The following is a 22,571-nucleotide window of genomic DNA, read 5'->3' on the forward strand; positions in this document are numbered from 1 at the left end:
AACTGAAAAATTCATGGTGACTGTTATGTGTCTGCGCAACAACTTTTCTGTAAGTCTCCCCAACATACCATTGACTGGAAATGAAAAGATACTTGCAATAACCATGTCAAATCCAAAAACCATCTCAAGAACAAAGACAAATTAAAATCAATGAATGTTTTCCTTCAGGCAACAATAGAGAAAATAAAATGGCTAGAGGCAAAACATCAGTTTGTGGAGGATTTTATGGCTTTGTATTCAAATGCATCTTTTCTTCATTAAACAATTGTAAAGAGGGAGGCTTGCTGTCAGAAAATGAGAGCAGTCTTCCTCAAAATCATTTGCCCTGTATCTTTAAACGACATATGGATGTAGTTTGCAAATAAATTTATGGCAAGAAAGTATGTCTTGTAGTTGATAACCAAGACCACGACATTCTCAACATTGTGATAGGTGAGTAAACATTTGGCTGTCCGGTAATTCATTTTTTGTAAGCAGGTCAAATTGTAGAGGATGTATTTACTGTAAGTCATTTTTTCAATATAAATTATATTTAGCCTTGTGCCCTGTGTTGGCTGGGATTGGCTCCAGCAGATCCCCGTGACCCTGTGTTTGGATTCAGCGGGTTGGAAAATGGATGGATGGATTATATTTAACCTGTATTAATAAATCGTTCCCACAGTAAAAATGGTATTAGTGAACATCACTGGTTGTTAACAGGTTCCCTTTTAAAAATTAACAGCAATGTTTCTAGATTTAACAAATGTTTTGCCTTATACTGATGAGGTACATAAGACCCACATTTTTCTCTTAGGTTAAACCTGGGTGGAAATGTGAGCTTCTCTTTAGATGGAACAGGCCCTTAAAAGTGGGTTTCATTTTGTTTCTGTTTTTTTTTTGTTTGTTTGTTTAATTCCCAGATTTAATATCTTTCATTTGAGTTAAATTTTGCCTACTTATTTTAATATGTGCAGTAAGAAACGGATGTCTTGATATTTAAGCTACAGATGTAATGATGGGCATTTTCATTCTGCAAATATTTGAAGTTGAACAATAATTAGAAATAAATGACTTAATTGGAATTTCAGGTACAGATTACCAGTACTTTCTGGTAGATGTTATCTTTATGGAGAGCTGCAACTCTTTCACCTTATCACAGGCAGTACTTCATGTCCCTTAAAAACAACCAGATGAATCATAATGATATTAGCAGTGCAAGATACTGTCTGAAAGCATAACTAGAAGTTTTAAAAGGAGTTAGGTCCAACAATGTGCATTCAACCTGCTTGTGTCATCTTAAATTTTGCGGGAAAGACCTGACAGGACTATAAATACCTCAGTGAGGGTACATCACCAGTGATGTGTTTGAAGTCTGCCTTCTTCAAAAAGCCTGCCTGGAAAGGATTGGTAAACTTTGTTTCACTGGAAGAGACTGTGTTGGCCAAGATCCCCACTGAGGCAGGAAACACCAAGGGCGACAGCTGGTTCAAAAAAGTACGGTATATACAGTATTCACCTTTACAAAGAGTTCTTCCCGGCTGAGAACAGATCAAGTCAGGCTGTAACAAACATCCTAGAGCTGACTGAAACTGAGCAAAAAGTGGAGACCCTAAAAGTGAACTTAACATTCATCTCAGAGAGATGCATCAAACTTGTCATAGCTATCACCATTCTGTTTGAACACCTGCACGATGCATTCCACCTTTCCTTTAAGTTTTCAAAACATTGGGATGTCCATGCTGCTAAATAAGTATATAAACTGGTCACAGTGTTTGATCCCAGACAGGCCCCCGGTATGGAAAAACACACATAAGAATACTTAAACTAGAAACTCCTAATGAACCCAGTGGGAGAGTTAAGTTAAGACTGGACAATGGATCTACACTGTGCCTCAAATGTGGGTCTCTTTCCTGTGCTGATTAATGAAAGGGTTCAAGACAGCATTCCACCAAAGTGACAAAAGTACCCTACAAATACTTCCCAGTCAGCTCAATTGACTGTGAAAGGACCTTTAGCAAATGCAAGACTCTCTTCAAAGACAAGAGAGAGTCAATTAAGTATCTAAGCACAAAGCACCTACAAATCATGTATTTCAATGGGGATTTGTGTCAGAGATGGTAATAACCAAAATTAGCACAACTCCAAGATAAAACAAATGGCACTAATTAACTGGATTAGAATATAAGGACAGATAGTTTGCTGAATTCAGACGTACAAAGATACACATTTCTCTTCACTTATTTATTATATACAGTAATCCCTCCTCCATCGCGGGGGTTGCGTTCCAGAGCCACCCGCGAAATAAGAAAATCCGCGAAGTAGAAACCATATGTTTATATGGTTATTTTTATATTGTCATGCTTGGGTCACAGATTTGCGCAGAAACACAGGAGGTTGTAGAGAGACAGGAACGTTATTCAAACACTGCAAACAAGCATTTGTCTCTTTTTCAAAAGTTTAAACTGTGCTCCATGACAAGACAGAGATGACAGTTCTGTCTCACAATTAAAAGAATGCAAACATATCTTCCTCTTCAAAGGAAACAGAGAGGAAAGCAAACAAATCAATAGGGCTGTTTGTTTTTAAGTATGCGAAGCACCGCCGGTACAAAGCTGTTGAAGGCGGCAGCTCACACCCCATCCGTCAGGAGCAGGGAGAGAGAGAGAGAGAGAGAGAGAGAGAGAGAGAGAGAGAGAGAGAGAGAGAGAGAGAGACAGAGAAAAACAAAGTCAAAAATCAATACGTGCCCTTTGAGCTTTTAAGTATGCGAAGCACCGTGCAGCATACTTAAAAGCTGCACACAGAAGGCAGCAACGTGAAGATAATCTTTCAGCATTTTTAGATGAGCATCCGTATCGTCTAGGTGTGCGAACAGCCCCCCTGCTCACACCCCCTACGTCAGGATCACAGATAGTCAGTGCAAGAGAGAGAGAAAGAAAAGTAAGTTGGGTAGCTTCTCAGCCATCTGCCAATAGCGTCCCTTGTATGAAATCAACTGGGCAAACCAACTGAGGAAGCATGTACCAGAAATTAAAAGACCCATTGTCCTCAGAAATCCGCGAACCAGCAAAAAATCTGCGATATATATTTAAATATGCTTACATATAAAATCCGCGATAGAGTGAAGCCGCAAAAGGCGAAGCGCGATATAGCGAGGGATCACTGTATATCTATTATGTAAAAAAATCTTGGGTCGAGACGCTGCTCCTCTATCTGGAGATGATACTGTTTAGTGGATGCAGTGGATTCTCCATGATTGACAGGAGCCTGCTCAGTGCCCGTTGCTCTGCCACAGATGTCAAACTGTCCAGCTCCATGCCTACAATAGAGCCTGCCTTCCTCACCAGTTTGTCCAGGCATGAGGCGTCCCTCTTCTTTATGCTGCCTCCCCAACACACCACCGCGTAGAAGAGGGCGCTCGCCACAACCGTCTGATAGAACATCTGCAGCATCTTATTGCAGATGTTGAAGGATGCCAGCCTTCTAAGAAAGTATAGCCAGCTCTGTCCTTTCTTACACAGAGCATCAGTATTGGCAGTCCAGTCCAATTTATCATCCAGCTGCACTCCCAGGTATTTATAGGTCTGCACCCTCTGCACACAGTCACCTCTGATGATCATGTGGTCTATAAGGGGCCTGGGCCTCCTAAAATCCACCACCAGCTCCTTGGTTTTGCTGGTGTTCAGTTGTAGGTGGTTTGAGTCACACCATTTAACAAAGTCCTTGATTAGGTCCCTATACTCCTCCTCCTGCCCACTTCTGATGCAGCCCACGATAGCAGTGTCGTCAGCGAACTTTTGCACATGGTAGGACTCTGAGTTGTATATATGTATGTGTACAATACAATACAATACAACACACATACACATACAGTATATATGTATGGATGTATTTGTATGCCTTGAACTTTTATTTGTTCATTAATTCATGCCCTGAATTTCTAGATGTTACGTTTATGTACAATAAGGTACAGTTATGCCATTGTGCTATTTCAATATAAGGAACGAAAACTACTTTCACTATTGTTTGCTTTATTATAGTTATTTCTACTTTAAGAATAAAAAAAAATGTCATAGATCAAAAATCTGAATAAAAAAAATAAAACAGGAAAAATAGGAAAATCAGAAAAAGTAAAACAGAATTTGTGAAAAAATAAAATTAACTTCATAGGGCTGTATTAGGTATGCCACAAGAATTGATATTTCAGTACCAGGTTGACGAACAAATTCTGAAAATTAAGAAGCTCCCTTAATTACTCTTAATTTGAACCTGTGTGTATATTATTAGCTCCAGCATTCAAGATTATGTAAACTTTTGATCAGGCCCATTTAGGTAATTTCAGTTATCATTATGATTTAAAAAGAGCACACACAATTATTGATAATAAAATGATTCACCTGAGCACACTCCCTAATTAAAAGGAAAGTTTTCCGTATGATTACTTATATTTTCCCAACAACGGCCAATATTTCACAAATTCTGCCAGGGTATGTAAATGTATGAGCTTGACTGTATATACTGTAAGGAACTCCCCCCAATGGACGACACGCTGAAGAGCTTACTGAAGCACGATCAGACTGAGGCTACTATTGGGGATGATTTAACTGACACCCAGAAAGCGGAATTGCTATCGCTGATCGAGAGGAACACTTTAGTCTTTTCAGCAACACCTGGCCCGACGACGATTGCAGAACACAAGATTGCCACTCCACCCGGTGTTACTATACAGGTGCCCTCGTATAACCTACCAGAGGCGATAAGGAAACTTATACATGAGGAAGTCCAACAGATGCTCCAATAAGGTGTTATTTAGCCGAGCAAAAGCAAATGGCATAGTCCAATCGTCCTTGTCTCAAAGTCCGATGGTTCAGTTCCATATTGATTTTAGCCGTTTGAATAAGATTTCCAAGTTTGATGGATACCTGATGCTGTGTGTGGATGAGCTGTTAGAAAAGCTTGGGCAGGGTTTATATATCTCCATCCTTGATCTCACAAAGAGTTAATGGCAGGTCCCTTTGGAGGAGTCTAGTTCTGAGAAAACCACGTTCGCCACTCCGGACTCCAGTTGTTTGAATTTTCGGCACTCCCTTTTGGCCTCCATGGTGCACTGCTCACCTTTCAGCGACTGATGGACCAGATCCTGCATCCCCATTCCACGTACAAGGGTGCCTATCTTGACAATGTGGTCATTTTCAGTTATGACTGGTCATCTCGTCTTGTCTGCCTTCGGGCGGTGCTTGACAGTTTACAGCAGGAGGGGGTTGACGGCCAACCTTAAGAAGTGCAAGCTGGGTATGTCAGAAACCCATTATCTGGGGATATTCCACGAGGAAGGGTTTGCTCAAGCCTCAAATGGATAAGGTGGGGGAGGTGCTTGCAGATCCCCATCCCAAAACACAGAGGCAGGTTTGTGCCTTCCTCAGGCTCCCGGGGTATTACAGGCGGTTCATTCCCAATTTTGCACATCGGGCCGCCCCCCCTTACTGACTTGACAAAGGGCAGAAAGAATCGTAGTCTTATCTCAACCGATGCCTGTGAGAGAGCTTTTGCAGACCTAAAAGCCACTCTATAACCATTGTAGGTTCTGTGCAATCCTGACTTTTCGAAGGAATTTATTCTGCAAACAGATGCTAGCACTTTCGGTTTAGGAGCAGTGCTCTCACAATGTTTTGAGGGGGAAGAGCACCCCATCACGTTTCTCAGCAGAAAGCTGCTACCCAGGGAGCGTAATTATTCGACTATTGAAAAGGAGTGCTTGGTGATTAAGTGGGTGGTGGAGGCCCTCCATTACTATCTCTGAGGACGATGGTTTACCCTGGTGACTGACCACGCCCCGCTACAATGGCTGTACAAACAGAAGGATATGAACACCCAGCTCACTTGGTGGTCTATAGATAGCCTATTAGTTGCCGGGGCAACCGCAGGCACCCGGCACTGTAGCAGTTCTCCACAAAAGCGAAACCGAAAAGATCACACTCATATTACAAGCACCTGCCGTCAACGGGTGATGCAAGGAACATTATAAATGCAGGGAAAATGTATTACTTGGCCACTAACCTGGACACGACCCTGCCTGATTGCTGTGTCTGTGTATAGGAGAGTGGTAGATCCCACTACAATAAATAACTGTCCTGTTCCTGTTTCAAGCTGAATAAAGCTGGTTTTGATAAAGTACTGAGACTTAGCCTTCTATTTTGGAGTGAAAGACAGGGACTCACACGTCACAATATAGATATCGACATATTTTGAGTCCCCTCCTGCTTTAGCTCCATTCTTTAGACAAGAAAAACATCATCAGCTCAGAATCACCTCTGTGGCAGAGAAAGAGAGTGCAAGGAAGAGCAAGTCAAAGCCCGGTGTGAAATGTTCTAAACATCGTGCGACAAGCACATTACACTGTAATCCTGATCCTGGAGAGGACAATCAATTTGCATTGCCCTTGTTTTACTGTTTGCCAGACGCAACAGAGCATCTACGGAGCTGTCCTTGTGCCGCTACCGTTACAGATGGTGAATCAACCCCATCATATTTTCCCCATGTTTGTTATAGCAAAATATTTTTATGGTCCCATGAATTTCGTTACAAACGGATTCCACCTGTATAAAAAATACAAAGCTTTTTTACAAAGTTTCATTCACTCTCTCATCAATAAAAACATTACAGAAAAGATGACTCCAGGATGCTGACCATAATATGCATTTCCAGTCAGTCAACTTCTGCCCAATGGTTGTGTTCTTTTGCCTATTTTAATCTTTTTGTTTTATTTGCCAGTTTCTCATACGGCTTTTACTTTGCAACTCTGCATCTTAGGATGTCATCCCTAAGTTGTCTTTCCACTATTGCAGATAGCACTGGTAATTTGGTGTGTATTTACAGAAGAAGCCAACTGAGGACCCGTAAAGGCGTTTGTTTCTCAAACTACAGACTATGATGAGCTTATTCTCTTACATGTGTGTGCATCTGGGAATTCCCCTTATTTTTGTATCTTGGTTAGGTCCAATTTGCCCTTTTCTCTCTCAAGACAGTAATATACAACTTTGTATGAAAATCTTCAGTTTCGTGGCAATCTGTCACATTGAGTAACCCTCAGTATACATTTATGAATACAGTAGATAAATACATATATCAACACATGCATTCTATGCATTTAATTTCTTTGAAATCTTTATACATTGATTTTCTTCCTAAGCCATGAGTAGGTTACATTAATTGGTAGTTCTAAATTGCCAAAAATGCCTGGACTCCATAACCATGAAATGCAGAAGGCATGTACCATTAATGGATTAATTTATACACAAACACACACACATTAATATTGTAAATGTCAAAGAATTACAGTTGGGAACAGAGAAGAGGGAAATAAAATATTATCATCCATATTAAAAAACCTGTTTAATTCAAATTCAGAGTTAAGAGGACCAAGTCTATTCTGGCACAAAGCAGAAACGAATCACAAATAAGGCTTCAGTACATAGCTTTGCACATTCATAACTACATAGATTAATAGCAGAAAATTTCTAACTTCCAGTTAACTTAACTTGCATAAGAGGAAAATTACTCAACTTCTTAGAAGAAAAACCTCTGATGTTTATATCATTTGCCCCCAGCCAACAAGCATAATGTGGTAATTAATTTAAACATTTGTCCACCATGGTTTGGGGCTGTTTTTACCACTTATGTTTCTCAGCTCTAAAGTATAAGTTACATTTATTGTAAGTTATTCTCTTTCAATAACTTCTCAGGTTCCATAATTTTTCTGGGTAGTACATCTATCATCATTTATTAAACTCATGCATTAGGTATCGCAGTTTGTTAATACATAAGGCATGGATCAGACATCAGACTTTACTGTGCATATATGTATCCTCGATTTAATAATCCTGATGGACTACTGCAACAATACTGCCCTTATCACAAATTCTACTTTCTGAAAACTAGATGACCCAAAACAAAACAACTTGTAACTTACTAGTTCATATAATACTAATTTTATATAAGAAAAAATAATCTTCCAATTACTTCTCTATATACATCTGCAGCACATCTCCATTATACAGCATATGACTTATTAATAAGTACTACCTTTAGAATTTCATCTCTTTTGTTTCTTCAATCAAATTCATTTTTCACTCCTGTTTATTTCTGCATTTGCAGCACAGAATTAACATTTAATTTGTGCCATAATATGCTGTGGAAATAGTAATACATTGGAAAGCCAAGGCAGACTGTACGTGGGTGTATAAGTATCCTCAACAACACATTGGCATTACTTTAATTTTCAAGCTAAGCATAATTACATATGAACGCCCACCAGTGCTTTAAAATGCAGATACTTTAAAAGTGAGCTTGGTAGTGCATAATATTTTCATTCATTTCAGAATGTTGTTTTCATTTCAGTTCCATTCAGAGATATTGCCAAATAAAAATATTTAAAATACACTCCATTGCTTATAATAAAATATGGTTGAATTTGCTGTTGATATGCTGGATTTTTGTTGTACAGCAGTTTGGTGCATCATTTGAAAAACAGTTAGAAATTGGGTCTATTTTAGGAAAATGCTACTTCACAAAATGTAGCAAACATACAGTATTTTAATTCTATTTTGCATCTACGCAATATCATTTTCAAAAAATTATGCCTGAGTAAAAGTTTCAAACATGTTTGTATAGAGTAAGAATTACAAAATGGCACTTGAAGGACTCTTGACATAAAAGAATATATAAAATAATGGACAGAATGCTTTAAACTATACAATTAAATTATTTGCTTTCTTACACCAATCAGCCACAACATTAAATTCACCTGCCTAACATTTTTGCCTAACATTTTGTAGTCCCCCTAATGCCGCCAAAAAAGCTTTGACCCGTCAAGGCATGCACTCTACAAGACATCTGAAGGTGTCCTGTGATATCTGGCACCAAAACATTACCAGCACATCCTTTAAGTCCCGTAAGTTACGAGCTTGGGTCTCCATGGACTGGACCTGTTTTCCAGCACTTTCCAGAACATTCTTGAGATGTGGGGAAGCTGCAGGCCTAGTCAACACCTTGAACTATTTGTCATGTCCTCCCAACCGTTCCTGAATAACACCTGCATCCTGCTGCCAACTCTTTCCCAGGTAAACGACACACACACATCTGGCCATCCACATGATCTAAAAGAAAAACTATTTCATTGGATCAGGCCACCTTCTTCCATTGCTCCATTGTCCAGTTCTGATGATTATGTAACCACTGAAGGCATTTTCGGTGGTAGACAGAGACCAGCATGGACACTGTAACTGTCTTTGGCTACACAGGAAGCTGCAATGCATTGTGTGTTTTGACAATTTTCTCTCATATCTAGCAATAACTTTTTCAGCAATTTGTGCTACAGTAGCTCTTCTGTGGGATCGGACCACACAGGCTAGCCTTTACCTTAGGTGCTCATGACAATGGCACCAGTTCACCAGTTGTACATCCTTGGATGATTTTTAATAGGTGCTTGTTAAAGTCGTTTAGATTCTTACATTTGTGTATTTTTCCTGCTTCCAACACATCACCCTCAAGAGCTGACTGTTCACTTGCTGCACAATACCCCCACCCCTTGGCAGGTGTCATTGTAACAAGAGAATCAATGTTATTCACTTGACCTGTCAGTGGTTTTAATGTTGTGGCTGATCATAGTATGTTTATGTCTGACTAAAGCAGAGAACAACTGTTCACCCCTTACACTAGAATGAAGAACACTGCATACTTGAGATGCCTTTTAGCTAAAGGTTTTACTTATGTCTATGTCAATGGCTTTCTGTACACTTAGTTTTTAGAAGACTTTGATCGTACAGTGGTAATGCAAAAACTTGTATATATGGGGTGGACAAAAATAGGTTTACAGTTTTTTGTATGCAAAAATACATGCAGGATAAGATTGCTACACTCAAGCACATTTTAATAATAAGAAGACGACGACGACAAGAAGACAAATAATACAAATAAATAATACAATAATTAATAAATAAATAATAATATAAGAATAAACTCTGTGTTTCGCCTACTCACAACTGTAAACCTACTTTCCCCACCCCTGTATTACTGAACTCTGTAAGGGAGCCAAAGTCATTAAAAGCTCTAAATAGTATGAAGATTTTGAAATCTGCCTTAAACTTAGCTGGAAGCCAATGGACATATTAAGAACAGGGGTCATTTTAGGATACTTCTTTCTAGTTTTGATTGTTTTGAGAGTATTATGAATTACTCTCAGGCTCCAACTAATTTTGAAGTGTTAGTTCTAATTGTGGTGCAGTGGTTAGCACTAGTACCTCACAGATCTAGCACTGTGGATGAATACCCTGTGTCTGGTCGCTGTGTAAAGTCTGCACACTTTTGCCTTGACTGTATGGATTTTCCTTCCTCATCCTAATAGATGTGGGATAAGTGAACTGGCAATACTAAACTGGCCCTAGTGGAATTTGCACAAGTGTAGTCTAGAGCCATGTCTACTGTGTTTTCTGCTTTGAACTGGATGGGCTACAACATCTTGCATTCTTGAACTGGAATAAGCAGATGTGAGAATGAATAAATGTATGTATATGAATGCTAAATGATAGTGGTCAAAAATCCCTTTCACACACAAAAACTAGCCCAAGAATTTAGAGGTTACTTATTAGATCCTGCAGATGTGTGAACAAAGCTACGACAAAAAATCAAGGAAAGTCAACCCAGCATTTTCCCAGGATAAGATTTAATGCAATTTTAAGGTATTTAATGGATTATTAACAACGCCAGAAAATTGCAAGATAAAGCATATAAAGCATCATAAATGTCAGAACATCATAAGTTGTTTTCAACCTATGGTACACATACCACCGGTGGTACATGAAGAGCTCCAAGATGGCAAGTGAAGCATCACAAAAAATGTTGGGAGCTGTAAGCACTATCAAAAGCAGAGCCAAACTGTGCAAGAGACAGTGAGGTAATCATTTTAAAATTGTTACTCCTCAAGAAGAATAAAAATCAAGAAATAAAAAAAATGTATTACTAACAGTTTAATCTATTTATGGACTTGGTTCAGAAATAAAAAATACTTGATTCAAGTACCTGTGTTGACAGTGGGTTGATGTGAACAATCAGCAGGCAGTTGAGGCTGCACATTTGAAAGACGGAGTTGAAGTGATGGCTAGATTATTCTGCTTTTAATACAGTACCATACATAGCCCTGATAAATGAATGGAGGCTTTGGATTTATTCTCAGATTGTAATGAACATGGTTCCTTCTTTGAGCTACTTTTTGTATGAAAATGTGCTATATAAATAAATGTTGTTGTTGTTGTTGTTCCAGTTGTGTGTCCAGCCACCCCTCCATTTTTAACCAACTTATCCAGGTCAGGAGCTGTGCGATTAGGTGTTTATCACAACTGCACTAGGTGTGAGGCTGGTACCATTGCACAAGGCACCACACAATATGGCATGTAATGCATTAACAAGAGCACATAATACTAGAGAAGAGTAGTTACAGGGCTGTGAAAATATAATCCTTAATTGCTTATAGAGAATTAGCATACATTACATTTATGTATTTGTTGTGTTTTTGGAACACAATGTTCGACACTCTAATAATGAAAATGTGTCAAACGAAATGAAAGCACAAACAACACATATCTGGATGGTACAGGAGGAAACGGGATACAGACTCCAGTTAATTATTAAAAATTTCATTGGCAAACTTCAGATTAGTATACAGGCATAAGTAATAAAGTCTGGCCAATTATTCAATTAGTTTTATTTAAAAAAAATCTAGCATTGAATAATCACACAAATGTGCAAAAATGATCTGTACAGTAATACCTTATTTTTATATTTGGGGAATATAAAATTTCAATTCCTGCAGGTGGTACACTAAGAAAAAAGTTTTGAAACCACATCCTAGACTCTATTTGCCATTAGTGAAGTTAGCAGCAAACTCTGACAACAATGAAGCTGTAGTGAAGCAGAGGTTTTGTGCAACCTGAGCTTGTTGCAGTGTTCTGGAAAAGAAAAATCTTGCAATATACATCTTTGTATATTTGTATAGAAAGACAAGTTAGGAGCACGCGCTGATGTAGCGCTGCACTCACCACATGACAAACCAGCTCAGGATCCCAGATTAGGACCCGAGTACAGCCATGCAACAGGTATCACCTCAGCACCACACTAGTTCAGATGGAATGGAACAGTGTGAGGTTTTTTTTTTTTTTATGGTGGCTGGAGTGCCAATTCTTAGTATTCACAGTATTTGTATATACTGTGTATATAGTATGCATCTGCTTCTGCCATTTTTCAAATTCTGATCCTGTCTCAAATGCATCTTTTTGATTCAAATATACTACACAAATAAATAAATAAATATACACATCCATGCATACATAGAACAAACGCAACATTCAATAATTTATCCTCACCAATGTATGTTGTTTTAAACATAACTAATAAAAACCTGCAAACAGTGTTTGCTGAACTACTGGCAGAAGGTTCATGTTAACAAAACTTATATTTTGGCTATCCAAGTTAAAATTATGCAGTATGCCCACCAGCAATTAAAATGTATATGTTTCCAGTGTTTTAACAAATCAAACCAATGCATTAAACATACAGTAGGAGAAACATTATCGAGTCTAAATGAGAGTGACATTTAAAAATAAATTGAAAAACAGAAACTACAGTAATCCCTCCTCCATCGCGGGGGTTGCGTTCCAGAGCCACCCGCGAAATAAGAAAATCCGCGAAGTAGAAACCATATGTTTATATGGTTATTTTTATATTGTCATGCTTGGGTCACAGATTTGCGCAGAAACACAGGAGGTTGTAGAGAGACAGGAACGTTATTCAAACACTGCAAACAAACATTTGTCTCTTTTTCAAAAGTTTAAACTGTGCTCCATGACAAGACAGAGATGACAGTTCTGTCTCACAATTAAAAGAATGCAAACATATCTTCCTCTTCAAAGGAGTGCATGTCAGGAGCACAGAATGTCACATAGATAGAGAAAACAATCTCTAGCAAACAAATCAATAGGGCTGTTTGGCTTTTAAGTATGCGAAGCACCGCGGCACAAAGCTGTTGAAGGCGGCAGCTCACACCCCCTCCGTCAGGAGCAGGGAGGGAGAGAGAGAGAGAGAGACAGAGTTTGTTTTTCAGTCAAAAATCAATACGTGCCCTTCGAGCTTTTAAGTATGCGAAGCACCGGTGCAGCATGTCGTTTCAGGAAGCAGCTGCACAAAAGATAGCAACGTGAAGATAATCTTTCAGCATTTTTAGACGAGCGTCCGTATCGTCTAGGTGTGCGAACAGCCCCCCTGCTCAATCCCCATACGTCAGGATCACAGATAGTCAGCGCAAAAGAGAGAGAAAAGTAAGCAATCTAGCTTCTCAGCCATCTGCCAATAGCGTCCCTTGTATGAAATCAACTGGGCAAACCAACTGAGGAAGCATGTACCAGAAATTAAAAGACCCATTGTCTGCAGAAATCCGCGAACCAGCAAAAAATCCGCGATATATATTTAAATATGCTTACATATAAAATCCGCGATGGAGTGAAGCCGCGAAAGGCGAAGCGCGATATAGCGAGGGATCACTGTATACAGTATCTTGCAAAATTTACAATGAAAACAGTAATGTCTAAATTACTAAGCCCAGAAGGACACCCACTCAAATTTCAACATTTCAAAGAACTGAAAGAAGATAGGTAGATGTGTAAAGATTTAAAACAGTCTTTAATACCATGTATGCATTTTCTTTATATTTAATGTTTTGTCACAATGAAAATGAAAGCAATCTACATTTTTTTTTTTAAAGGCTTTAATTCCTGCTCAAACAGATAGTTTGAAATTACTCTTCTTCGTGCCTAGGTCAAACATTTTTATTAAGGTATTTTGTCTCCAATACTGCAAAAATTAAATCGGTAACTTTGCTAACATGTAACTCATGCTATTGGGCCAGTAAATATGACTTTTTTGTTCTCCGTTTTTTTTTTTTAATGAATATACCAACGGTGTGCTTTTAAGTCCAATGTAAGACTAAATGTACTTTTCAAAACTTGCAAAACTGGGTGTCAGTTCTTGTGGATCTGATATTTTGGCCAAAAATATTGCTTCAGCAAGCTTGAGTTTGCTACAAGTGTGAAAAACATGTACTTAAATGTGAAACTGAAAGTAGAATTCCAACATTTGCCAGAAATCCATAATTCAATGAAATACATTTCACATAATTTATTATTAACAATTACTCAACCTAATGATTACGCATAAGGATTGCGTGTGCTTCCTAAGATTGTGCAAGTGTCACCAGAGGAGAACATAAAATTGCCAATAAACAGTTCATAATTTAAGGCAGGTATACAATATTCATTTTGGCTAAAGTGATCTCAGGGAAGTTTTTCAAATCAGCCCAAAATCACAAAAAAGTCACTGAATGTCATAATGCTTCTAGCCACAGGTATGCAGTACATTTGACTCAATCTGAGTGGCTTATAGACTATCAAAAGTTTTTTGATATGTCAAAAAAAAAAAAAATTCCGGCAATGTTGGCTTCAGTTTGTCAGATTTAAGGAGTCATGTGAGCCGAGTCTGCATTTTACTTCCCACTGACCAATCAGGAAGCTACTTTGTGTTTATGCTTTTGAAAGCATGTATACAACATATTTGTGGATACATGAGAATGATGGTAAAATGATCGAGATGTAACAAAAGAACCATCCACTGTGTGATATTTTTTACTAAGAAGGGCCATATGATAAATCTTTCCAAGAACAAATAGCGAGGAACATTTCTGAATATCTAAAAATTAGTAGTAAAATTGCACTGCTGCAGTGTACGTTTAACAAACTGGCGTAAGTAATATTATCTGCTAGTAATAAGATACAGGTTAACCAAGCTAATACTGATAAAGAGGTTAGCTGCAGCCACTGTTAAATCAGAAATAAACGAAAACATTACATCATTCTTCACAGTGACAAATTGCACGCATACTGGGTCATTCCTCATTCAACGGTTTTGAGGTGCAGTCATGCAGGAGATGGCCATAAAAGCATTCAACTTCTTTTGAGCCTATAAAATCATATAGTATATTCCTACCTCTGATCACCAATCAGAATAAAGGAGCCATTAAATTGGACAGGGCACCCAAACACTTGATGTTGTAACATGTTAGTAAAAAAAAAAAAAAAGTAATCTTCTTGTGTTATTTCCTCTGCAATTAACATAATAACGAAGATCTAATGCTGTTGTCTTCCAACTAACCATATTGTGGCAACAGTTCTGTTTAATCATATTTATCAGTCTTGAAACTGGCACCAATCTACCTACCCAAGACCAGAGGATTTTCTTTCAGGCTAGTAATTGTAGCCGTATATATTGTCCAACAGGCTGCTAATGGTATTTGCTACAATATTTGAAAGATCTATTAAAATCCCTGCAGTATTATTAAGGTATGCCCCATCAAATTCACCTAAAGATGATCAACTGGATAGGTAGAACATAAGAAGCATATCAGACAGAAAATGAAGCTTGGAATTTGAATTTGAACTTGACTATTTAGCTTCATATATTGTTCTTCAGGGCAGCACAGTAGCACAGTGGTAGCGCTGCTGCCTCACAGTAAGGAGACCTGGGTTCGTCTCTCGGGTCCTCCCTGCATGGAGTTTGCACGTTCTCCCCGTGTCTGCGTGGGTTTCCTCCAGGTGCTCCAGTTTCCTCCCATAGTCCAAAGACATGCAGGTTAGGTGCACTGGCGATCCTAAATTGTCCTTTGTGTGTGGGTGTGTGTGTCTTGCGGTGGGCTGGTGCCCTGCCCGGGGTTTGTTTCTGCCTTGTGCTCTGTGTTGGCTGGGATTGGCTCCAGCAGATCCCCGTGACCCTGTGTTCGGATTCAGCGGGTTGGAAAATGGATGGATGGATGTTCTTCAAAAGCAGCTTTTTACATCTTAGCTTCTACAGCCAGGAGATCTAGCCTGCCTTGTGCCTCCAGTATTGTTTGATTAAGATAGATCTATGTAACAGATTCAGAGATTATGTACATGCACAGTTCTTCTTTTTGCAGTGTTTTCATGTATTCCTCATGTGTGTGGGAGTTTTTCTCCAACATCCAGAAACACTTGCATAGTAGGTTAACTGTTGTTTCCTGCCTTACTTGCAAACCTGCCAAGACAGGCTCTCATACACTGCAATCCATATTTGAGAACACAATCTGAGAATGCTACATTACGTTACAATGTACTCATATGGTGATACACAATATACAAATAAGGGACTTTTCCATTGTGAAATATACATATCTGTAATGAACTTTATTATATATAAGTAACATCTATGGAGCATTCAATTCAAAATTTCTATTACTGTATTTTGACTAGTCAAAAATTAAACATTAGATATCTGCAATATTGACTAGTAAGAATCAGAATTACTATTTAACTATTTTAAATTGTATTTTAAAGTTGAAATGCAACAATTAAACATGCATTCCTTTTCAGATTTTTTTCTTTTTAATATCTCCAAGAGTTAAAAATCTACCCTTACTACGTAATGAACTGGACAGGAACAAAAACTTGAATAGCAAGTCAGAATTCCTTGTACACTATTACTAAAAGTTAGCTTCCCACACACTCTGCTAAAAAACAGCAATGTGACATTTACAAGGCAGTATCATCACTGCAAGGAACATATCACCTATTAATAATGTGTTGGAAAGAGTGTATAAAATAATTATGGCTGGTACAGTCATATAAAAAACTTGAATATATTGGAATATATACTTATTTTAATTATTTTCAGAAGTGTAACATCAGCATCTTATATACCACGCTGCATCTTATATTCTCACATTTATACATATTTTTATATATACACACACACATACTCAGTGGATTCAGAAAGTACACAGATCTCTTTTCTTTCTGCTCACTTTAATATATTGTGTTGTAGATTTTATTTTAAATGGAGAACTGTGCCATTTTTGCTCATCAATCTACACTCAATAATCCATAATGACAAAGCGAAAACATGTTTTCTGAAAGTTTTGAAAATTTGTTGAAAATCAAAAACTGAAATCTCTTATTCATGTAAGTGTTCCGACTTTTATGTCAGTACTGCGTAGAAGCCCCTTTGACAGCATAACAACTTTGAGACACCTTAGATATGTCTCTACAAGCTTTGCACACCTGGGTTTGGGCAGTTTATCCCATTCTTCCATTCAGATCATCTCAAGCTCCATTAGATTAGAACGGAAGTACCTGTAAACTTCCATGTTCATGGCTCTCCACACATGGGATTTAAGTATGGCTGTATGCTTCAAATCATTGTCAAGCTGAAAAATGGTGAACCATTGCCCCAGTCTGAGGTCAAGTGTACTCTGGAGCAGTTTTTTTTTTTTTCAGTGACCACTCTATATTTCGATGCATCTATCTTTCCCTTAATTCTGACCAGCTTACCTGTCCCTACCACCAAGAAGTATTATCACTGCATGATGCTGCTACCAGCATGCTTAAACGCAGGGATGGCAATAGGTAGATGATGAGCAGTGCTTAGTCTTAGCCAAACAAAGTGCTTGGAGTTTTGCCTAAAGAAATCAATTTTTGTCTCATCAGACTAAAAAATCTTTTTCCTTCTGCTTGCAGAGTCCTTTAAATGTTGTCATATCCCTTTTACTCAAAGTTGCCTTCTGTCTAGCTACTCTACCATAAACTCCTAATTGAGGGAGTACTTCTAAAAATAGACGCCCTTGCTACAGATTCTCCCAACTCAGCAGAGAGCTTCTGAAGCTCCGTTAGAGTGACTGCTGGGTTCCCAGGTTCTGTATACCCAGTCACTCAGTTTGGCTACACTACCAACTCAAAGAAGAGTCTACTTCAGGGGTGGGAAACGTCAGTCCTGGAGCTCCACAGTGGCTGCAGGTTTTTGTTCCAACCCAATTGCTTAGTTAGAAACCAATCCTTGCCAATCTCAGAAATTATTTAATTTTATGGCTTGTTAGTCTGCAATGTTGGATTCTTATATAGTAGATATTTTTCCTTTCCAAGGATATCATCCAAATAATTTGAAGTCTAAAATGGATATTTTTTAGTCGGCTACATTTTTATCTTAAGTGTTTTATTAAACCAAATATTGCATTATGAATTCACACAGGTGTACGTGGAAACAAGTTAGACAAAGAACTGCTGTCTCCTTTGTCATTTGCACCTTATTGCTAATAAGGAGCCATTAAAACACTGAATGCAGCTGTCTATGACTGAAATAAGCAATTCAGGGTGGAAAAACTTAACAAATGAGACCACTAAAATGAAGCATAAAATGTCACTTAACCAATAAGTGCTTCATCAGCAATAACTGGGTTGGAACAAACCCCTGCAGCCACTGCTGCCCTCCAGGACCAATATAGCCCACTCCTGGTTTCAGTGGTCCCAAAAATCTTTCATTTCAATTATTGAGTCCACTGTACTCCAGGGAACAGTCAAAGCCTTAAAATAGTTTTATACCTTGACCTCGATCTATAGTTCATAGAGAGTTCCTTGGTCTTCATGGCTTTGTTTTTCTCCTAACTTGCAGTGTGAATTGTGGGACCTTATACACACAGGAGTGTTCATTTCTGAACTATGACCAATCAATTCAATCTGCCATAGGTGGAATCCAGTCAAGTTTTAGATACATCTCAAAGATAATGAAAGCAAACAGGAGGTACCTGACCACAAATATGGAGTGCCACAGCAAAGGTGTCTCACTCTGAACACTTACATAAATGACAGACTTCAGTTTTTGCATGAGAAAAAAACAAAAGGACTAAGTGCTTGACAGCGTTCTTGTGAGGCGTACAAGACATATATTAAAAAAAGTGACAATTGCAGTTTGGCAATCAGAAGAAATTTCTACAAAAGTCAGGAGTACATTGACAATTTATATTTACATTGAAGATGTGACCTGACAATCGATCGATAGATAGATAGATAGATAGATAGATAGATAGATAGATAGATAGATAGATAGATAGATAGATAGATAGATAGATAGATACTTTATTAATCCCAATGGGAAATTCACAATTGATATTTGATATTGATTTGATATTGATATCATCAACCATCATCTCAGCTTTAGTGTAGATACAATAAAGTGGCAAACAGTTGGAAGGGGTGTGAATACATACACATATACACACAGTATATATACACATGTAGTCACACGGAAGTCTCCTTTCTCTCTCCAGCCCTGAAAAACCACTCACAGAAGGAAATTGACTACACCGCTTCCAGTTCCTCTGGTATAAAACCAAGATGCTCCTGGCATGGCGAATCTCATTCTGGAGAGAGATGACTGCTGAATGAAGCTCCCATCCAAAACATGGATCATTCGAAGAGCATTGAAGCAACTTTATCTTTTTTTTTTTCTTTTCTGATCTTTATTTTTGGGGACACTGAATATATTAAAAGGGGTGCCCCATTTTTTTATGTAGACTACGTTTCCTTATAAATACACACACATACACATATATATATATATATTAGGGATGCTCTGATCAGGTTTTTTAAGGCTGATAACGATCACCGATTTCATGTTACTCGATTGACCAATTCCAATAGCAATTCTGTTTTTTTTTTGTTGTTGTTTATCCCTTAAAGAAACTTTTTACACTTATCACCTCCAGACAAACAAAAGTCTTATGTCCAATATAAAAGTGTATGGACCACAGGTGTTAACTGTTCCCTTTTTATTAATGAAATGAAATTCTGTAGGCTTATTGTTCAGTGACCAAAAATACTAAAATAATTAAAAATTTCCTTAAAATACATACTTTAATAAAATATGTACAAAAATGTATTCATAATACACATGGCATAAAAGAAAATAAAAGGCTTCTCATAATTACAAGCTCTCATATTGTTTAGTTTTTACTGTAAATTACCTATCGGAAACAAGGCTTAATTAAAAGAATTAGTATCCTTTCTCTTAACAAAAATACTCGTACATGTGTGTATATTATTATATATATATCTTCAGTGTTTCAACTAGACATTCATAATTCTTGAGAGGTAATTATAAAATGTAAGTTACCATTTAAATTTTGTAGTACTTATTTCTTATCAAAACTTATGCTGTGTGACACAAAGCAACAAATAATAAACACAGTACAAATCCTTAAAAAAGCCTATTGTTTACTAAGCATCAATTTCAAATTTGTCTTTTATCCTTTCTTTTCCCAATTAAAAGTGTAAGCTGCTGCATTTTAAACAAGTTCGCTGTCCAAACTCAAGTGGTGTCCATTTTAATTTAAAGAGCAAAATAAAGGTCAGAATTTCTTCAAGTAGCTTTTCTTGCCATTTGTCTAGTTCTACAGGACAACTTCTCTGATTACTATTTTTTTCAGTTTATTACTCCACTGTCTTTCTTATATACCAATCGCCTCTCGTTCACTAATAAAACAAGCTTTCACTCTCAGCTCTATGTTTTACACTGCAAGAAGATTGCTGAAAAGAAAAAAAAAAAAACAGATGTGTGCTGGCTCAACTACTTTAATACCTTGCGCAAAGTAGCACTGCAATTAAGTTACTGTAAGGCTTAGAAAAGCAGGGGCTGAGAATATCGTTTTTTGTGATCAGCCTTTTTACCGATCACCGATCGAGTCTTTAATTTTTAGTGAAAATCGCCAGATTTCGATTGGCGGCTTATCGATGAGAACATCCCTAACATATCACACGAGACACATTAATGCAATAAATGTCCTATTGTAATAAGTGAGTAGTTCATTTTTATTTATAATTTTTAGTCAGTTGGTTTCTCTATTCATTACAATTACAAATTGACAGAAGTCTCAGCTTCTTTTTCAGAAAAGTTGGAATGATTAATTTCTACACTTGCAGGTTTTTCTCCTTCTGTCACATGCTCACCAACAAGTCTTATTTTAGTTAAGCGACTATTTTTTTTAAGTAGGTGCCTTTTTCATAAACAGTTTAACTAAATTGTTTCTTTAATTGATTGATCAATAAAATGCCTTATATCAGATCAAGATTAACCAAAAATAATTGTTGACTTTTTGTCAAAACTGAACTGTAAAGTTTCTGATTTTTACGTGATGCTACAAAATATACCAGAAACTGGCAAAAGTGTTGAGATTAGCTACACAATGTATAAGGGCTGGCAAACAGGAAACACAAAAGAAAACAATATCAGTGGGGATAGAAAGAAACATGCCTATGTGTCGGTGGCGTAGTGGTAGCACTGCTGCCTAGCAGTTAGGAGGCCTGGGTTCGCTTCCCGGGTCCTCCTGCGTGGAATTTGCATGTTCTCTCTGTGTCTGCATGGGTTTCCTCCCACAGTTCAAAGACATGCAGGTTAAGCTGGGCAATCCTAGTGTGCCTAGTGTGTGTGTGTGTCTGTGTGTGTGTGTGTGCCCTGGGGTGGGCTTTGTTCCTGCCTTGCGCCCTGTGTTTGCTGGGATTGGCTCCAGCAGACCCCCGTGAGCCTGTGTTAGTCAGTCATTATCCAACCCACTATATCCTGACTGCCTATGTGATAGGATATGCATTGCTAGGTGCCTGTATGTGTGCTAAGCATAACAGAAGGCAAAACGAACCATAACATTCAAAACACAATTCAATCAACACATTACCCAGGACAATAATTAAAAGTAGCAGAACAAATGACAGATTCATCTGACCCTTTCTGAAATTGATGGTGAGGTAGGTGGAGGGGGACCTCTTAAATAAAAAATCTTTGATCAAAACATATAGAACTAAGCTGTTGCTTTGACCATATACTAGCAGGTGACTGAAGAGCTTTGTTGGAAACTTTGGCTCCTCCACACCACCAAAGTTTTTTACACCTCTTCGACCATAAGTGACCCTGAGAAATGTTAAAAGCCACTTCATCGATAGAGGCATGTCAGGAGGTGGGCTGTGAAAAAAGAAAAAAAAAGCCAGAGATGAAAGACAGATGGACAGGAAGTAAATGAGTAGTTTGGTAGTTGGTGAGCAAAAAAGTGAACCACATCTCTAGGTAGCCAAAATTGGAGATGCAAGAAGATTATACAAGAGTGGCTGCAGGGATTACGTTTTTCACTATTAACTTTTTGCTTTATCTAATAACACCACCATTATTGTTCATTTGAGCATTTGGGCCTCCTTGTCATTTTTCTGGAAGAGAATGGTTTGCATGAGAGCCCCTCCTTTTGTTACAAAATGTACAAAGGAACGATAAGCCCAGGCTCAAAAATAAATCTGAAAATATTCAAACAATGCTATCAAATTCCTGGACTAATAAGTAAAAAAAAAAAAACAGCTTGTCTGGAGACTATTCCAAAACATTTCATCTTTAACTATGCCTCCATCATGCCAGTCATTAATTTCATACATAATAATATCACTTTCTTCAACAGAAGCCTCTCTTTTGTGTGTACAGTTCTAGCAAATACTTGCATGCCAGTTCAACATGGCAAAAGATTGGGGTATAAAAACTTTTTTCAATCAACAACAACAGTAAAGTTTCTGAACAAATACATCTTTTTAAAAGAGCTGTCTCCATGTTTTTATATTACATATAACATGCGTATACATATACCAGTGGTTGAAGAAAAGCCACTCAATTCTAACACA

The 22,571-nt window shown here is 37.8% G+C and overlaps 1 protein-coding gene across 1 annotated transcript in view; it reads right to left on the reverse strand.

The window, feature by feature from the left end:
* The window catches only part of LOC114652861 (rapamycin-insensitive companion of mTOR-like), a 164,283-nt gene that overhangs the window by 113,665 nt on the left and 28,047 nt on the right, over positions 1 to 22,571 (reverse strand). The gene's annotated exons all lie outside the window — the stretch shown is intronic.

The sequence above is a fragment of the Erpetoichthys calabaricus genome, chromosome 5 (genome assembly GCF_900747795.2).
Source record: "Erpetoichthys calabaricus chromosome 5, fErpCal1.3, whole genome shotgun sequence".
Taxonomy (NCBI): domain Eukaryota; kingdom Metazoa; phylum Chordata; class Cladistia; order Polypteriformes; family Polypteridae; genus Erpetoichthys; species Erpetoichthys calabaricus.